This window comes from Schistocerca gregaria, unplaced genomic scaffold (genome assembly GCF_023897955.1).
Source record: "Schistocerca gregaria isolate iqSchGreg1 unplaced genomic scaffold, iqSchGreg1.2 ptg000732l, whole genome shotgun sequence".
Taxonomy (NCBI): Eukaryota; Metazoa; Arthropoda; class Insecta; order Orthoptera; family Acrididae; genus Schistocerca; species Schistocerca gregaria.
This window is the reverse complement of record NW_026062109.1, coordinates 1-17,781: the sequence shown is the minus strand read 5'-3', so window position 1 is coordinate 17,781 and position 17,781 is coordinate 1. Positions and strand designations below refer to the sequence as shown.

Sequence of the window (17,781 nt, the reverse complement as noted above, 5' to 3'; positions counted from 1 at the left end):
CCGCTGTTAAGCGTCCCAGTGGCACCCCCGCCTCCTCTGCACCCAAGAAGTCCCAGCATCTTCCCCCTCCCCCACCCCTAGATGCCATGGATGTCTCCCCTCCAGCCCCCTCTACTTCCTCTTCTAACTCCCCCTCCTACAAGTATCTCCTCTCCCGTCCTGATCCCTCTCTCCTGGAGGCCCGCAACCTGACCTTGCTCCTCCGCCAATACTTCCCTGCAGCCCCCATCTCCCTTCTTACCCCCCGTAGGGACTCTGTCTTGATCACCTCCCCAAGCCCTACCCTACACTCCGACATCCTCTCCCGAATTCCTCTCACCCGATTTGGACCTAATGCCTCCCTTGCCCCTGCTCCTTCCCCTTCCTCCCCCCGTCAACCCCAACCCCCACGTCGCCCGCCGACCCTCACCGCCGTGATCACTCGGCTTAGCCCGACGATCACGGAGGAAGAGGTGCTGGCGGAGTTGAAGGCCCACCCGTACCTGGAGGTGCGAGCTGTTCGCCGCATTTTCAACTCTGCGGGCCCCACTCGCCTTATGCGAGTTTTCTCCGAACACGCTCCCTCCATCGACCATCTCCTTAAGGAGGGTGCCCTCCTCTTCCACCGCCGGTATAAGGTTGACCCCTCCCGCTCCCCACCACAATCCATTCGCTGCCAGAGGTGTCTGCGTTATAACGCACACCCAACATCAGAGTGCCGCGAGGCCCCGGTCTGCCCGCATTGTAAGCAAGCGCACTTCCTCCGGCAGTGCCCCAACCTTCAGTCTCCTCCCTCCTGCAATACCTGCAACCTCCAACACCCTACCTACTCCCAGAAATGCAAGGCTCGACCTCCTCCATCCGCTCCTGAACTCACTGTTCCTCTCCGCCCTTTGGATGACCCCACCCCTCCTGGCAATTCCCTCCGTCCTCCCCCCACCGCAGAGGACATCATCAGGTTCGTCACAATAGTGCTCCAGAACGTCCATCCCTTTCAGCGTCCCCACACCCTCCACCAGATTTCCCTCGCTGCCCGTTTCGTGTTCCACCTCAACACCTACGCCACCTATTCCCACAACCAGGCCCATTTCACCTTCTCCCGTCTCGACACCCTCGTTTAAATTCCCATTATGGCACGACAGCACCGTATCCTGTTCAATAACATCCGCTCCCTTCCCACCAACAAGCACCTCCTTATGCATACCCTTACGACCCACCGTGTGGATGCCTTCCTTCTGAACGAAACCTTTCTTCAGCCCCACCACACCGTCCACACCTCGCCCTACCTCCTTCACCGGTCTGACAATCCACTCCAGATAGCGCGTGGCGGAGTTGCCATTGGCCACCACCGCCAGATCCCTGTCCGGCTCCAACCCCTCCTTCCTGACCCCACAGAACACTTGATCCTTAGTCTCTTCTTCCCCGGCCTTACCCTTACCTGTGCCACCATCTATGTCCGCCCCGCTGCACCTATTCCTTTCGACTTCCTTTCCCACATCGACCGTACCTTCTCCTCCTACGTGATCGCCGCCGACCTTAACATCCATAGTCGTTCTGCCGCCCAGTTACGGCGGTGGCATCGGTTCCTTGCCACCCTCCAAGGCGACGTCCTTCCAATTCCCCAACACACCCGCCCTGAATCCAATACCACTCCCGATGTCGTCCTAGCCTCCCCCACCCTGCTTGGCCGCATAGCGGTGGACGTCCTTGATCCCATTGGCAGTGACCATCTCCCTGTCCTCCTCACTGTATCAGACGGTCGTCGCCCCCGTCCCGACCCGCGCCATGACCCTCCCCCGAAATTTGTCCATGACTACTCCCGTGCCAACTGGAATGCCTACCGGGACTCCCTTGCTCTCCAGGTCGATAGCCACCCCCTCACCTACCACCAACCTGATGACGTTACCCGTGCTGCCTCCTTTCTCCAGCAGACCTTGTCTGAGGCCGTGGAGGCCCACGTCCCTACCATTGCCATCCATCCGCACCGCCCCACCTTACCCCCACAGGCCGTCCTTCTCCTGCGTGAATCCCGCCGGCTCTACCGTGCCTTCCTTCACACACGTGACCAGGACACACTACGACGCCACCGGCAACTACAGCGACACATCAGGAACTTACTCACGGCAAAGAAACGCCGGGACTGGCGACAGACATGCACCCGTCTTAATGCCACCTTACCTATCAACTCGTCCAAGTACTGGTCGGCCTTCCGCCGCCTTACCGGATCTAAACCCTCTCCCTACTACCCTCTCCTTCATGATGACCACCCCTTCCCTGATGCCCTTAGTAAGGCCAACCATTTCGCCTCCTACCTCTCCGATATCCTTACCATCCCTGACGATCCCCAGTTCGATTATTCCCTCTTTCCTGATGTCCGTGATCGAACTGATACCTCTGTCCCCCCGCTTGCTCCTGGCTTCCAGTACTTGGACAACATCACACACACAGAACTAAATACCCCAATCACCACTCAAGATATCATTGCTACACTTCGCCCTAAACGCAACACTGCTCCCGGTCACGATCGTGTTACTTACCGTCACCTCCGTGAAGCTCCTGCCTCCTTCCTCTCCACATTGGCCAGGCTCTACAATGTGGTCCTGTCCACCGGCTACTACCCCGACCTGTGGAAAACCTCCCGGATCCTGATGTTCCTCAAGCCCGACAAACCGCCTTCCGCTGTCTCCTCCTACCGTCCCATCAGCCTTACCTCGGTCTTCAGCAAGGTCCTGGAATCCATTCTTACCCGCCGCCTACACAAGCACCTTCACCAACACCGCCTCCTCCCCCCTACCCAATGTGGCTTTCGGCCGTCCTTCTCAGCCGATGACCTCCTCCTTCACCTCACTCACCTCCTCTCCGAACAACTCAATTCCCGTCGTTCCGCCATCTTCCTTTCCCTCGACCTCGAACGCGCCTATGACCGTGTGTGGCATTCCGGTCTCCTTTTCAAGCTCCAAACCTTTGCTCTTCCTCTCAACTATGTCCGTCTGGTCGCTTCCTTCCTTTCCCACCGTCCTTCCTATGTCACCATCCACAACACTGATTCCTACACCTTCTACCCCTCCGCCGGTGTGCCCCAAGGTTCCGTCCTTTCCCCTCTTCTCTACCTCCTTTACACGGCAGACATGCCTCCACCTGCACCTCCCCTACACCTTCTCCAGTACGCCGATGACACTGCCTTCCTTGCCCTCGCTCCCACCCTGCAACGCTCCCAGCACCTTCTCCAATCCTATCTTGACCGGTTCACCACTTGGTGTAACCAGTGGTTGCTCAAGGTCAATCCTTCCAAGACCCAGGCGATCATTGTAGGCAAAACCACTCGTTCCTTCCGTCTCCTTGATTTCTATCTTACTATTTATGGCCGTCCCATCACCCTCACACCTACTCTCAAGTACCTTGGTGTCACCCTCGACCGTCGCCTCTCCTGGAACCCACATCTCCGGACGATCCAAGCCAAGGCACGCTCCCGCCTCCGCCTCCTTAAGCTCCTTTCTGGCCGTACATGGGGTCTGGACCCTTCCACCATCCTCTACACCTACAAGTCCCTCATCCGTCCTATCCTTTGCTATGCTCATCCCGCCTGGATCTCTGCCCCTCCTACCTTCTACAAGTCCATTCAGATCCTAGAACGCCATGCGCTCCGCCTCGCCTATCGCATCCGTCTCCCTTCCCCCACGCGGATCCTCTATGACCTGATTCCCTTCCCGCACCTCCTCCTTTTCCTCGAACGGTTACGGATCCTCTACACCTCCCGCAAGCTTGATCCTCCACACCCTCTTGTCTCTCCCATCCTCTCCCACCCCAACCCGCTGCCGCGCCTGCATTCCTATATCCCACCTGCTCTCCATCTTTACACCCTCTACACCCTCTCCCTCGGTGGCTTCCGTCAACTCCCCCTCCCTGATGATGCCCTCCTCCCCTCCATCTACCCCTCCTACCAACTTTGAGCCTTACCTTCCCTCTCCTCTCCTTTTCCTGTGGGCACCCTCTCTCCCTTCTCTCCCTCCCTCCCCCCCCCTTTCTCCTTGGGCTTCCACTCCCCCTACCCTCCCCCTTCTCCTCCATCCCTCTCCTCCACTGGCATCTTCCCCTCCCCCTCTCTCTCCTCTTCCCCACACCTTTTCCCCTTGGCAGGCCACGACTCTGCTGTCTTCCATCAGTTACTTTCATCGTCCTACGCCGAAGACCATCGCATGTGTTTGTGCCTCGACTCTCCTGCAGTGTGTTTGTGTTTCGTCGTTTGTGCTCCGCTGGTTCACGTGTGGCCATCTGCCATCTGCGTTTGTGCACCGTGTTTCTCCGCTTTTATCCATTGTGCTACGCACGTGACCGACTCCGTTTTAACTCTGTTTTGTCTACTGTTTGTACCCCGCCGTCTTGATTGTTTTTATATCTCACTCATCTCTGTTCTGTGTATACTCTGAGGCCGAAGAGCGGCATACTTGGTCCGCTGCCGGCCTACCTGTTTGTCACAGGTATTAAAATCACAATAAAGGAAAAAAAAAAAAAAAAAAAAAAAAAAAAATCGTGAGTGTTGTGCGCGACGAACAAACAGGACGGCCGTGAACTCCAAGAACGAACATCAATCGGCACGTTCGACATTCGACGCCGAGTAACAGAAGGCACTTAAAAGGTAACACTCCTTTTTGCTTCTCCTTCCGAGTAGGGCGTGGAAAGCTCGATCGAATATTTGTGCAGATATTTTCTATACGCATAAGAGAGAAAAAATAAAGTTTCATTCATGGCAACATTTCGGCGGGCTAATTTCGAAGATGCAGATTAATTTTGCGGTATTTGGTAAACTAGCCATCTTTGCTTAGAAGTAGATTAGGTAAGGATAAAACCAAATTGCTTTTTGTTTGTAAACACAACACGTCTGGTGTGTAACGAAGCGATGGGAAACAAGGAAGAGGCATTTCTGTGAATGTAGTGATGCAACAACGAATTCATTTGAGGGCTATCCGTTTCTGCAATTAGTAGGCGTGAGTAATTTATTGAAAGTGCCGCTACTACGCGTCTGTCAATGTAGAACTATGTGTGTTACAGAAGGCACTGTTCGGATATTTTGTCAGTGAGTAGGGAGAAATTGTGTTTTTAATTACACTTGTTACAGAGAGAGAAAAAGAAGAGTTTTATGTTATTCCCATTCCATTCGAAACGCGTCTGTTCTCACTCCAAGGGCGCCCATACGAGAGACAGTTTGTACAGGGCGTGGGGGCCGGCTGAATCTGGAGGTATGGTGTACTTTTAATATTTTGGAAGACGATTAGCGAGCTTGTAAAGTAGCCATAAACAGATTTGAAGTTCCGAACCTGTGTTAAAGACGTGTGTAATACAGACTTTTTGACTCTATTTCTTGCAAGAAAAACACCTGATAACACTGCGTTTTCTACTTTCCCTGAGAGCCCCGAGTACAGGCGCCCTTGTCCCACTCAGCTACCACCAAAGATATTTCCTGCGATCACCACGCCGATGTTTGTAATTGCACTTGGCCGTTTTTCGTCCTCCCAGTGTTGTAACTGTTCATTACCAAGCCTTAACTTTTTTTTTCCCGGCGTCTGCAAATTTGTCACATGAAACACAACGTCTGCGACGACAAGACATTCCTTACAGAAAGTAAACGCTCACTGTCGTGGCCTAATAAACAGCCTACAGCGGTTCTCGTCCCATCACCGAATTTAAGCAACGCTGGCCCTTGTCATCGTGGCCGCCTGCTAGCACAAGCTGCTGTTGCCTAGAATTTCTCTTCCCCGTTTTCGGTACAGTTGGCCACGTCATTTCACATCCCAGCAAGCTCGTCAAGTGCCGCAAGTCTGCAAGTCTTGAGACGCTACGCTAGACGCTTGCTTCCCGCCCCTCATGTACCTGGCCACAGGCGACACAGCGTTCGGCTGGGCGACGCCTCGTGAACGCCGGCTCGCGCCACCGCGGTCGCCGTGCGTTCAGGGAATGCCGCGCCGTCCAATTGCGTTTGGCGCGCATTCCCCTGATGGACAGAGAAAGCCAAAAGTCGCCGTACGACCATTAATGGGGGTGTCGTACCAGAGTTAGACCGCTTGTGCCATCTCGCGGCTGCCGCTGCTACTAGTGGTGCGCGTCCGCCGCGCTTATCGAACAGACAGTGTGCTCTGGCTCTGGGTTTGACGCCAGGTCGACGCAGACGTGTGGTACGCGCCTAGCGCGAGTGCTGCTGCGTGTGGCAGTGCCTTGCAGCACACGTTGGTGGCCGAAAGCTCAGACGCACTGGTTGCCGACTGCTATCACAGAATACTGCTTTTGCAATTGAAATAAACACCGGGACAGCGCGAACGCAAGTCCCGACTACCAAAAATTATGCGCCCGAGTTACTCACATTTGGAGTAATCGCGGGGGTCAGCTCGACCGAAGTGCAATGGAAGAGCCTCACCCCGGAGGAACCGCCTTCATGATCACGGTATCCCCTACGCCAGGTAAGTATGCTTTGGTCGCGCCACAGGCGAGAATTTGTAGTGCCTCGCGCCATCGAGATGTAACGAGAGCTCCCGACGTTTTCGCAGTCGGTGAACAGAATGGTGACCGTCCATGTACCTGTCTCCTTACAAAAGAGCTATTGGCTGTCGAGTTAGATGGCAGACAGTCGCAACAACGCTCCTCTGCCGAGAAAAACGATGCATTTTGTGCGAGCAGCGCCACACTGCTCGCGGCGCCGGCCGCTGCTGGGGTTAATTTACCGTTCCCTCCGGAAGATGGCGGGCCAAGTCCGGGCTGCCGCCTCCGGGCCCTCCTCTCCGTCTCAAACGAGCCCTCTTTCTCGGCTGTTGAAACCGCGAATGAGATCTGCGCAATGAGTGCTTTTTGCAGCCACACTTTACTTTCGCTCCTTCCAGCAGAGCCCTTAGTGCTAGCAAATACGGCAGCATTGTCGCGCACGGTCGTCTGTCGCCGAGCAACTGAAGGACCACAGCTCACACTGTCAGATGTTCTAAGAGAGCTGGATGCAGTCGTGAGTGTTGTGCGCGACGAACAAACAGGACGGCCGTGAACTCCAAGAACGAACATCAATCGGCACGTTCGACATTCGACGCCGAGTAACAGAAGGCACTTAAAAGGTAACACTCCTTTTTGCTTCTCCTTCCGAGTAGGGCGTGGAAAGCTCGATCGAATATTTGTGCAGATATTTTCTATACGCATAAGAGAGAAAAAATAAAGTTTCATTCATGGCAACATTTCGGCGGGCTAATTTCGAAGATGCAGATTAATTTTGCGGTATTTGGTAAACTAGCCATCTTTGCTTAGAAGTAGATTAGGTAAGGATAAAACCAAATTGCTTTTTGTTTGTAAACACAACACGTCTGGTGTGTAACGAAGCGATGGGAAACAAGGAAGAGGCATTTCTGTGAATGTAGTGATGCAACAACGAATTCATTTGAGGGCTATCCGTTTCTGCAATTAGTAGGCGTGAGTAATTTATTGAAAGTGCCGCTACTACGCGTCTGTCAATGTAGAACTATGTGTGTTACAGAAGGCACTGTTCGGATATTTTGTCAGTGAGTAGGGAGAAATTGTGTTTTTAATTACACTTGTTACAGAGAGAGAAAAAGAAGAGTTTTATGTTATTCCCATTCCATTCGAAACGCGTCTGTTCTCACTCCAAGGGCGCCCATACGAGAGACAGTTTGTACAGGGCGTGGGGGCCGGCTGAATCTGGAGGTATGGTGTACTTTTAATATTTTGGAAGACGATTAGCGAGCTTGTAAAGTAGCCATAAACAGATTTGAAGTTCCGAACCTGTGTTAAAGACGTGTGTAATACAGACTTTTTGACTCTATTTCTTGCAAGAAAAACACCTGATAACACTGCGTTTTCTACTTTCCCTGAGAGCCCCGAGTACAGGCGCCCTTGTCCCACTCAGCTACCACCAAAGATATTTCCTGCGATCACCACGCCGATGTTTGTAATTGCACTTGGCCGTTTTTCGTCCTCCCAGTGTTGTAACTGTTCATTACCAAGCCTTAACTTTTTTTTTCCCGGCGTCTGCAAATTTGTCACATGAAACACAACGTCTGCGACGACAAGACATTCCTTACAGAAAGTAAACGCTCACTGTCGTGGCCTAATAAACAGCCTACAGCGGTTCTCGTCCCATCACCGAATTTAAGCAACGCTGGCCCTTGTCATCGTGGCCGCCTGCTAGCACAAGCTGCTGTTGCCTAGAATTTCTCTTCCCCGTTTTCGGTACAGTTGGCCACGTCATTTCACATCCCAGCAAGCTCGTCAAGTGCCGCAAGTCTGCAAGTCTTGAGACGCTACGCTAGACGCTTGCTTCCCGCCCCTCATGTACCTGGCCACAGGCGACACAGCGTTCGGCTGGGCGACGCCTCGTGAACGCCGGCTCGCGCCACCGCGGTCGCCGTGCGTTCAGGGAATGCCGCGCCGTCCAATTGCGTTTGGCGCGCATTCCCCTGATGGACAGAGAAAGCCAAAAGTCGCCGTACGACCATTAATGGGGGTGTCGTACCAGAGTTAGACCGCTTGTGCCATCTCGCGGCTGCCGCTGCTACTAGTGGTGCGCGTCCGCCGCGCTTATCGAACAGACAGTGTGCTCTGGCTCTGGGTTTGACGCCAGGTCGACGCAGACGTGTGGTACGCGCCTAGCGCGAGTGCTGCTGCGTGTGGCAGTGCCTTGCAGCACACGTTGGTGGCCGAAAGCTCAGACGCACTGGTTGCCGACTGCTATCACAGAATACTGCTTTTGCAATTGAAATAAACACCGGGACAGCGCGAACGCAAGTCCCGACTACCAAAAATTATGCGCCCGAGTTACTCACATTTGGAGTAATCGCGGGGGTCAGCTCGACCGAAGTGCAATGGAAGAGCCTCACCCCGGAGGAACCGCCTTCATGATCACGGTATCCCCTACGCCAGGTAAGTATGCTTTGGTCGCGCCACAGGCGAGAATTTGTAGTGCCTCGCGCCATCGAGATGTAACGAGAGCTCCCGACGTTTTCGCAGTCGGTGAACAGAATGGTGACCGTCCATGTACCTGTCTCCTTACAAAAGAGCTATTGGCTGTCGAGTTAGATGGCAGACAGTCGCAACAACGCTCCTCTGCCGAGAAAAACGATGCATTTTGTGCGAGCAGCGCCACACTGCTCGCGGCGCCGGCCGCTGCTGGGGTTAATTTACCGTTCCCTCCGGAAGATGGCGGGCCAAGTCCGGGCTGCCGCCTCCGGGCCCTCCTCTCCGTCTCAAACGAGCCCTCTTTCTCGGCTGTTGAAACCGCGAATGAGATCTGCGCAATGAGTGCTTTTTGCAGCCACACTTTACTTTCGCTCCTTCCAGCAGAGCCCTTAGTGCTAGCAAATACGGCAGCATTGTCGCGCACGGTCGTCTGTCGCCGAGCAACTGAAGGACCACAGCTCACACTGTCAGATGTTCTAAGAGAGCTGGATGCAGTCGTGAGTGTTGTGCGCGACGAACAAACAGGACGGCCGTGAACTCCAAGAACGAACATCAATCGGCACGTTCGACATTCGACGCCGAGTAACAGAAGGCACTTAAAAGGTAACACTCCTTTTTGCTTCTCCTTCCGAGTAGGGCGTGGAAAGCTCGATCGAATATTTGTGCAGATATTTTCTATACGCATAAGAGAGAAAAAATAAAGTTTCATTCATGGCAACATTTCGGCGGGCTAATTTCGAAGATGCAGATTAATTTTGCGGTATTTGGTAAACTAGCCATCTTTGCTTAGAAGTAGATTAGGTAAGGATAAAACCAAATTGCTTTTTGTTTGTAAACACAACACGTCTGGTGTGTAACGAAGCGATGGGAAACAAGGAAGAGGCATTTCTGTGAATGTAGTGATGCAACAACGAATTCATTTGAGGGCTATCCGTTTCTGCAATTAGTAGGCGTGAGTAATTTATTGAAAGTGCCGCTACTACGCGTCTGTCAATGTAGAACTATGTGTGTTACAGAAGGCACTGTTCGGATATTTTGTCAGTGAGTAGGGAGAAATTGTGTTTTTAATTACACTTGTTACAGAGAGAGAAAAAGAAGAGTTTTATGTTATTCCCATTCCATTCGAAACGCGTCTGTTCTCACTCCAAGGGCGCCCATACGAGAGACAGTTTGTACAGGGCGTGGGGGCCGGCTGAATCTGGAGGTATGGTGTACTTTTAATATTTTGGAAGACGATTAGCGAGCTTGTAAAGTAGCCATAAACAGATTTGAAGTTCCGAACCTGTGTTAAAGACGTGTGTAATACAGACTTTTTGACTCTATTTCTTGCAAGAAAAACACCTGATAACACTGCGTTTTCTACTTTCCCTGAGAGCCCCGAGTACAGGCGCCCTTGTCCCACTCAGCTACCACCAAAGATATTTCCTGCGATCACCACGCCGATGTTTGTAATTGCACTTGGCCGTTTTTCGTCCTCCCAGTGTTGTAACTGTTCATTACCAAGCCTTAACTTTTTTTTTCCCGGCGTCTGCAAATTTGTCACATGAAACACAACGTCTGCGACGACAAGACATTCCTTACAGAAAGTAAACGCTCACTGTCGTGGCCTAATAAACAGCCTACAGCGGTTCTCGTCCCATCACCGAATTTAAGCAACGCTGGCCCTTGTCATCGTGGCCGCCTGCTAGCACAAGCTGCTGTTGCCTAGAATTTCTCTTCCCCGTTTTCGGTACAGTTGGCCACGTCATTTCACATCCCAGCAAGCTCGTCAAGTGCCGCAAGTCTGCAAGTCTTGAGACGCTACGCTAGACGCTTGCTTCCCGCCCCTCATGTACCTGGCCACAGGCGACACAGCGTTCGGCTGGGCGACGCCTCGTGAACGCCGGCTCGCGCCACCGCGGTCGCCGTGCGTTCAGGGAATGCCGCGCCGTCCAATTGCGTTTGGCGCGCATTCCCCTGATGGACAGAGAAAGCCAAAAGTCGCCGTACGACCATTAATGGGGGTGTCGTACCAGAGTTAGACCGCTTGTGCCATCTCGCGGCTGCCGCTGCTACTAGTGGTGCGCGTCCGCCGCGCTTATCGAACAGACAGTGTGCTCTGGCTCTGGGTTTGACGCCAGGTCGACGCAGACGTGTGGTACGCGCCTAGCGCGAGTGCTGCTGCGTGTGGCAGTGCCTTGCAGCACACGTTGGTGGCCGAAAGCTCAGACGCACTGGTTGCCGACTGCTATCACAGAATACTGCTTTTGCAATTGAAATAAACACCGGGACAGCGCGAACGCAAGTCCCGACTACCAAAAATTATGCGCCCGAGTTACTCACATTTGGAGTAATCGCGGGGGTCAGCTCGACCGAAGTGCAATGGAAGAGCCTCACCCCGGAGGAACCGCCTTCATGATCACGGTATCCCCTACGCCAGGTAAGTATGCTTTGGTCGCGCCACAGGCGAGAATTTGTAGTGCCTCGCGCCATCGAGATGTAACGAGAGCTCCCGACGTTTTCGCAGTCGGTGAACAGAATGGTGACCGTCCATGTACCTGTCTCCTTACAAAAGAGCTATTGGCTGTCGAGTTAGATGGCAGACAGTCGCAACAACGCTCCTCTGCCGAGAAAAACGATGCATTTTGTGCGAGCAGCGCCACACTGCTCGCGGCGCCGGCCGCTGCTGGGGTTAATTTACCGTTCCCTCCGGAAGATGGCGGGCCAAGTCCGGGCTGCCGCCTCCGGGCCCTCCTCTCCGTCTCAAACGAGCCCTCTTTCTCGGCTGTTGAAACCGCGAATGAGATCTGCGCAATGAGTGCTTTTTGCAGCCACACTTTACTTTCGCTCCTTCCAGCAGAGCCCTTAGTGCTAGCAAATACGGCAGCATTGTCGCGCACGGTCGTCTGTCGCCGAGCAACTGAAGGACCACAGCTCACACTGTCAGATGTTCTAAGAGAGCTGGATGCAGTCGTGAGTGTTGTGCGCGACGAACAAACAGGACGGCCGTGAACTCCAAGAACGAACATCAATCGGCACGTTCGACATTCGACGCCGAGTAACAGAAGGCACTTAAAAGGTAACACTCCTTTTTGCTTCTCCTTCCGAGTAGGGCGTGGAAAGCTCGATCGAATATTTGTGCAGATATTTTCTATACGCATAAGAGAGAAAAAATAAAGTTTCATTCATGGCAACATTTCGGCGGGCTAATTTCGAAGATGCAGATTAATTTTGCGGTATTTGGTAAACTAGCCATCTTTGCTTAGAAGTAGATTAGGTAAGGATAAAACCAAATTGCTTTTTGTTTGTAAACACAACACGTCTGGTGTGTAACGAAGCGATGGGAAACAAGGAAGAGGCATTTCTGTGAATGTAGTGATGCAACAACGAATTCATTTGAGGGCTATCCGTTTCTGCAATTAGTAGGCGTGAGTAATTTATTGAAAGTGCCGCTACTACGCGTCTGTCAATGTAGAACTATGTGTGTTACAGAAGGCACTGTTCGGATATTTTGTCAGTGAGTAGGGAGAAATTGTGTTTTTAATTACACTTGTTACAGAGAGAGAAAAAGAAGAGTTTTATGTTATTCCCATTCCATTCGAAACGCGTCTGTTCTCACTCCAAGGGCGCCCATACGAGAGACAGTTTGTACAGGGCGTGGGGGCCGGCTGAATCTGGAGGTATGGTGTACTTTTAATATTTTGGAAGACGATTAGCGAGCTTGTAAAGTAGCCATAAACAGATTTGAAGTTCCGAACCTGTGTTAAAGACGTGTGTAATACAGACTTTTTGACTCTATTTCTTGCAAGAAAAACACCTGATAACACTGCGTTTTCTACTTTCCCTGAGAGCCCCGAGTACAGGCGCCCTTGTCCCACTCAGCTACCACCAAAGATATTTCCTGCGATCACCACGCCGATGTTTGTAATTGCACTTGGCCGTTTTTCGTCCTCCCAGTGTTGTAACTGTTCATTACCAAGCCTTAACTTTTTTTTTCCCGGCGTCTGCAAATTTGTCACATGAAACACAACGTCTGCGACGACAAGACATTCCTTACAGAAAGTAAACGCTCACTGTCGTGGCCTAATAAACAGCCTACAGCGGTTCTCGTCCCATCACCGAATTTAAGCAACGCTGGCCCTTGTCATCGTGGCCGCCTGCTAGCACAAGCTGCTGTTGCCTAGAATTTCTCTTCCCCGTTTTCGGTACAGTTGGCCACGTCATTTCACATCCCAGCAAGCTCGTCAAGTGCCGCAAGTCTGCAAGTCTTGAGACGCTACGCTAGACGCTTGCTTCCCGCCCCTCATGTACCTGGCCACAGGCGACACAGCGTTCGGCTGGGCGACGCCTCGTGAACGCCGGCTCGCGCCACCGCGGTCGCCGTGCGTTCAGGGAATGCCGCGCCGTCCAATTGCGTTTGGCGCGCATTCCCCTGATGGACAGAGAAAGCCAAAAGTCGCCGTACGACCATTAATGGGGGTGTCGTACCAGAGTTAGACCGCTTGTGCCATCTCGCGGCTGCCGCTGCTACTAGTGGTGCGCGTCCGCCGCGCTTATCGAACAGACAGTGTGCTCTGGCTCTGGGTTTGACGCCAGGTCGACGCAGACGTGTGGTACGCGCCTAGCGCGAGTGCTGCTGCGTGTGGCAGTGCCTTGCAGCACACGTTGGTGGCCGAAAGCTCAGACGCACTGGTTGCCGACTGCTATCACAGAATACTGCTTTTGCAATTGAAATAAACACCGGGACAGCGCGAACGCAAGTCCCGACTACCAAAAATTATGCGCCCGAGTTACTCACATTTGGAGTAATCGCGGGGGTCAGCTCGACCGAAGTGCAATGGAAGAGCCTCACCCCGGAGGAACCGCCTTCATGATCACGGTATCCCCTACGCCAGGTAAGTATGCTTTGGTCGCGCCACAGGCGAGAATTTGTAGTGCCTCGCGCCATCGAGATGTAACGAGAGCTCCCGACGTTTTCGCAGTCGGTGAACAGAATGGTGACCGTCCATGTACCTGTCTCCTTACAAAAGAGCTATTGGCTGTCGAGTTAGATGGCAGACAGTCGCAACAACGCTCCTCTGCCGAGAAAAACGATGCATTTTGTGCGAGCAGCGCCACACTGCTCGCGGCGCCGGCCGCTGCTGGGGTTAATTTACCGTTCCCTCCGGAAGATGGCGGGCCAAGTCCGGGCTGCCGCCTCCGGGCCCTCCTCTCCGTCTCAAACGAGCCCTCTTTCTCGGCTGTTGAAACCGCGAATGAGATCTGCGCAATGAGTGCTTTTTGCAGCCACACTTTACTTTCGCTCCTTCCAGCAGAGCCCTTAGTGCTAGCAAATACGGCAGCATTGTCGCGCACGGTCGTCTGTCGCCGAGCAACTGAAGGACCACAGCTCACACTGTCAGATGTTCTAAGAGAGCTGGATGCAGTCGTGAGTGTTGTGCGCGACGAACAAACAGGACGGCCGTGAACTCCAAGAACGAACATCAATCGGCACGTTCGACATTCGACGCCGAGTAACAGAAGGCACTTAAAAGGTAACACTCCTTTTTGCTTCTCCTTCCGAGTAGGGCGTGGAAAGCTCGATCGAATATTTGTGCAGATATTTTCTATACGCATAAGAGAGAAAAAATAAAGTTTCATTCATGGCAACATTTCGGCGGGCTAATTTCGAAGATGCAGATTAATTTTGCGGTATTTGGTAAACTAGCCATCTTTGCTTAGAAGTAGATTAGGTAAGGATAAAACCAAATTGCTTTTTGTTTGTAAACACAACACGTCTGGTGTGTAACGAAGCGATGGGAAACAAGGAAGAGGCATTTCTGTGAATGTAGTGATGCAACAACGAATTCATTTGAGGGCTATCCGTTTCTGCAATTAGTAGGCGTGAGTAATTTATTGAAAGTGCCGCTACTACGCGTCTGTCAATGTAGAACTATGTGTGTTACAGAAGGCACTGTTCGGATATTTTGTCAGTGAGTAGGGAGAAATTGTGTTTTTAATTACACTTGTTACAGAGAGAGAAAAAGAAGAGTTTTATGTTATTCCCATTCCATTCGAAACGCGTCTGTTCTCACTCCAAGGGCGCCCATACGAGAGACAGTTTGTACAGGGCGTGGGGGCCGGCTGAATCTGGAGGTATGGTGTACTTTTAATATTTTGGAAGACGATTAGCGAGCTTGTAAAGTAGCCATAAACAGATTTGAAGTTCCGAACCTGTGTTAAAGACGTGTGTAATACAGACTTTTTGACTCTATTTCTTGCAAGAAAAACACCTGATAACACTGCGTTTTCTACTTTCCCTGAGAGCCCCGAGTACAGGCGCCCTTGTCCCACTCAGCTACCACCAAAGATATTTCCTGCGATCACCACGCCGATGTTTGTAATTGCACTTGGCCGTTTTTCGTCCTCCCAGTGTTGTAACTGTTCATTACCAAGCCTTAACTTTTTTTTTCCCGGCGTCTGCAAATTTGTCACATGAAACACAACGTCTGCGACGACAAGACATTCCTTACAGAAAGTAAACGCTCACTGTCGTGGCCTAATAAACAGCCTACAGCGGTTCTCGTCCCATCACCGAATTTAAGCAACGCTGGCCCTTGTCATCGTGGCCGCCTGCTAGCACAAGCTGCTGTTGCCTAGAATTTCTCTTCCCCGTTTTCGGTACAGTTGGCCACGTCATTTCACATCCCAGCAAGCTCGTCAAGTGCCGCAAGTCTGCAAGTCTTGAGACGCTACGCTAGAAACACGCGATCTAGTGTTCATGTACCTGGCCACAGGCGACACAGCGTTCGGCTGGGCGACGCCTCGTGAACGCCGGCTCGCGCCACCGCGGTCGCCGTGCGTTCAGGGAATGCCGCGCCGTCCAATTGCGTTTGGCGCGCATTCCCCTGATGGACAGAGAAAGCCAAAAGTCGCCGTACGACCATTAATGGGGGTGTCGTACCAGAGTTAGACCGCTTGTGCCATCTCGCGGCTGCCGCTGCTACTAGTGGTGCGCGTCCGCCGCGCTTATCGAACAGACAGTGTGCTCTGGCTCTGGGTTTGACGCCAGGTCGACGCAGACGTGTGGTACGCGCCTAGCGCGAGTGCTGCTGCGTGTGGCAGTGCCTTGCAGCACACGTTGGTGGCCGAAAGCTCAGACGCACTGGTTGCCGACTGCTATCACAGAATACTGCTTTTGCAATTGAAATAAACACCGGGACAGCGCGAACGCAAGTCCCGACTACCAAAAATTATGCGCCCGAGTTACTCACATTTGGAGTAATCGCGGGGGTCAGCTCGACCGAAGTGCAATGGAAGAGCCTCACCCCGGAGGAACCGCCTTCATGATCACGGTATCCCCTACGCCAGGTAAGTATGCTTTGGTCGCGCCACAGGCGAGAATTTGTAGTGCCTCGCGCCATCGAGATGTAACGAGAGCTCCCGACGTTTTCGCAGTCGGTGAACAGAATGGTGACCGTCCATGTACCTGTCTCCTTACAAAAGAGCTATTGGCTGTCGAGTTAGATGGCAGACAGTCGCAACAACGCTCCTCTGCCGAGAAAAACGATGCATTTTGTGCGAGCAGCGCCACACTGCTCGCGGCGCCGGCCGCTGCTGGGGTTAATTTACCGTTCCCCTCCGGAAGATGGCGGGCCAAGTCCGGGCTGCCGCCTCCGGGCCCTCCTCTCCGTCTCAAACGAGCCCTCTTTCTCGGCTGTTGAAACCGCGAATGAGATCTGCGCAATGAGTGCTTTTTGCAGCCACACTTTACTTTCGCTCCTTCCAGCAGAGCCCTTAGTGCTAGCAAATACGGCAGCATTGTCGCGCACGGTCGTCTGTCGCCGAGCAACTGAAGGACCACAGCTCACACTGTCAGATGTTCTAAGAGAGCTGGATGCAGTCGTGAGTGTTGTGCGCGACGAACAAACAGGACGGCCGTGAACTCCAAGAACGAACATCAATCGGCACGTTCGACATTCGACGCCGAGTAACAGAAGGCACTTAAAAGGTAACACTCCTTTTTGCTTCTCCTTCCGAGTAGGGCGTGGAAAGCTCGATCGAATATTTGTGCAGATATTTTCTATACGCATAAGAGAGAAAAAATAAAGTTTCATTCATGGCAACATTTCGGCGGGCTAATTTCGAAGATGCAGATTAATTTTGCGGTATTTGGTAAACTAGCCATCTTTGCTTAGAAGTAGATTAGGTAAGGATAAAACCAAATTGCTTTTTGTTTGTAAACACAACACGTCTGGTGTGTAACGAAGCGATGGGAAACAAGGAAGAGGCATTTCTGTGAATGTAGTGATGCAACAACGAATTCATTTGAGGGCTATCCGTTTCTGCAATTAGTAGGCGTGAGTAATTTATTGAAAGTGCCGCTACTACGCGTCTGTCAATGTAGAACTATGTGTGTTACAGAAGGCACTGTTCGGATATTTTGTCAGTGAGTAGGGAGAAATTGTGTTTTTAATTACACTTGTTACAGAGAGAGAAAAAGAAGAGTTTTATGTTATTCCCATTCCATTCGAACACGCGATCTAGTGTCTCCAAGGGCGCCCATACGAGAGGACAGTTTGTACAGGGCGTGGGGGCCGGCTGAATCTGGAGGTATGGTGTACTTTTAATATTTTGGAAGACGATTAGCGAGCTTGTAAAGTAGCCATAAACAGATTTGAAGTTCCGAACCTGTGTTAAAGACGTGTGTAATACAGACTTTTTGACTCTATTTCTTGCAAGAAAAACACCTGATAACACTGCGTTTTCTACTTTCCCTGAGCCCCGAGTACAGGCGCCCTTGTCCCACTCAGCTACCACCAAAGATATTTCCTGCGATCACCACGCCGATGTTTGTAATTGCACTTGGCCGTTTTTTCGTCCTAACACGCGATCTAGTGT

At 52.2% G+C, this 17,781-nt stretch overlaps 5 non-coding genes across 5 annotated transcripts; all 5 read right to left on the bottom strand.

Moving 5' to 3' along the window:
- Positions 1-6,276: 6,276 nt before the first annotated feature.
- LOC126320618 (U1 spliceosomal RNA) lies at positions 6,277-6,439 on the bottom strand. The gene has a single exon (XR_007558157.1). It is a non-coding gene; the product is annotated as a U1 spliceosomal RNA (small nuclear RNA).
- Positions 6,440-8,731: 2,292 nt separating this feature from the next.
- LOC126320617 (U1 spliceosomal RNA) lies at positions 8,732-8,894 on the bottom strand. The gene has a single exon (XR_007558156.1). It is a non-coding gene; the product is annotated as a U1 spliceosomal RNA (small nuclear RNA).
- A 2,292-nt stretch (positions 8,895-11,186) lies between these two features.
- On the bottom strand, positions 11,187-11,349 carry LOC126320616 (U1 spliceosomal RNA). The gene has a single exon (XR_007558155.1). It is a non-coding gene; the product is annotated as a U1 spliceosomal RNA (small nuclear RNA).
- A 2,292-nt stretch (positions 11,350-13,641) lies between these two features.
- Positions 13,642-13,804, bottom strand: LOC126320615 (U1 spliceosomal RNA). Its single transcript, XR_007558154.1, has one exon. It is a non-coding gene; the product is annotated as a U1 spliceosomal RNA (small nuclear RNA).
- Positions 13,805-16,096: 2,292 nt separating this feature from the next.
- Positions 16,097-16,259, bottom strand: LOC126320610 (U1 spliceosomal RNA). The gene has a single exon (XR_007558149.1). It is a non-coding gene; the product is annotated as a U1 spliceosomal RNA (small nuclear RNA).
- Between the last annotated feature and the right edge of the window lie 1,522 nt (positions 16,260-17,781).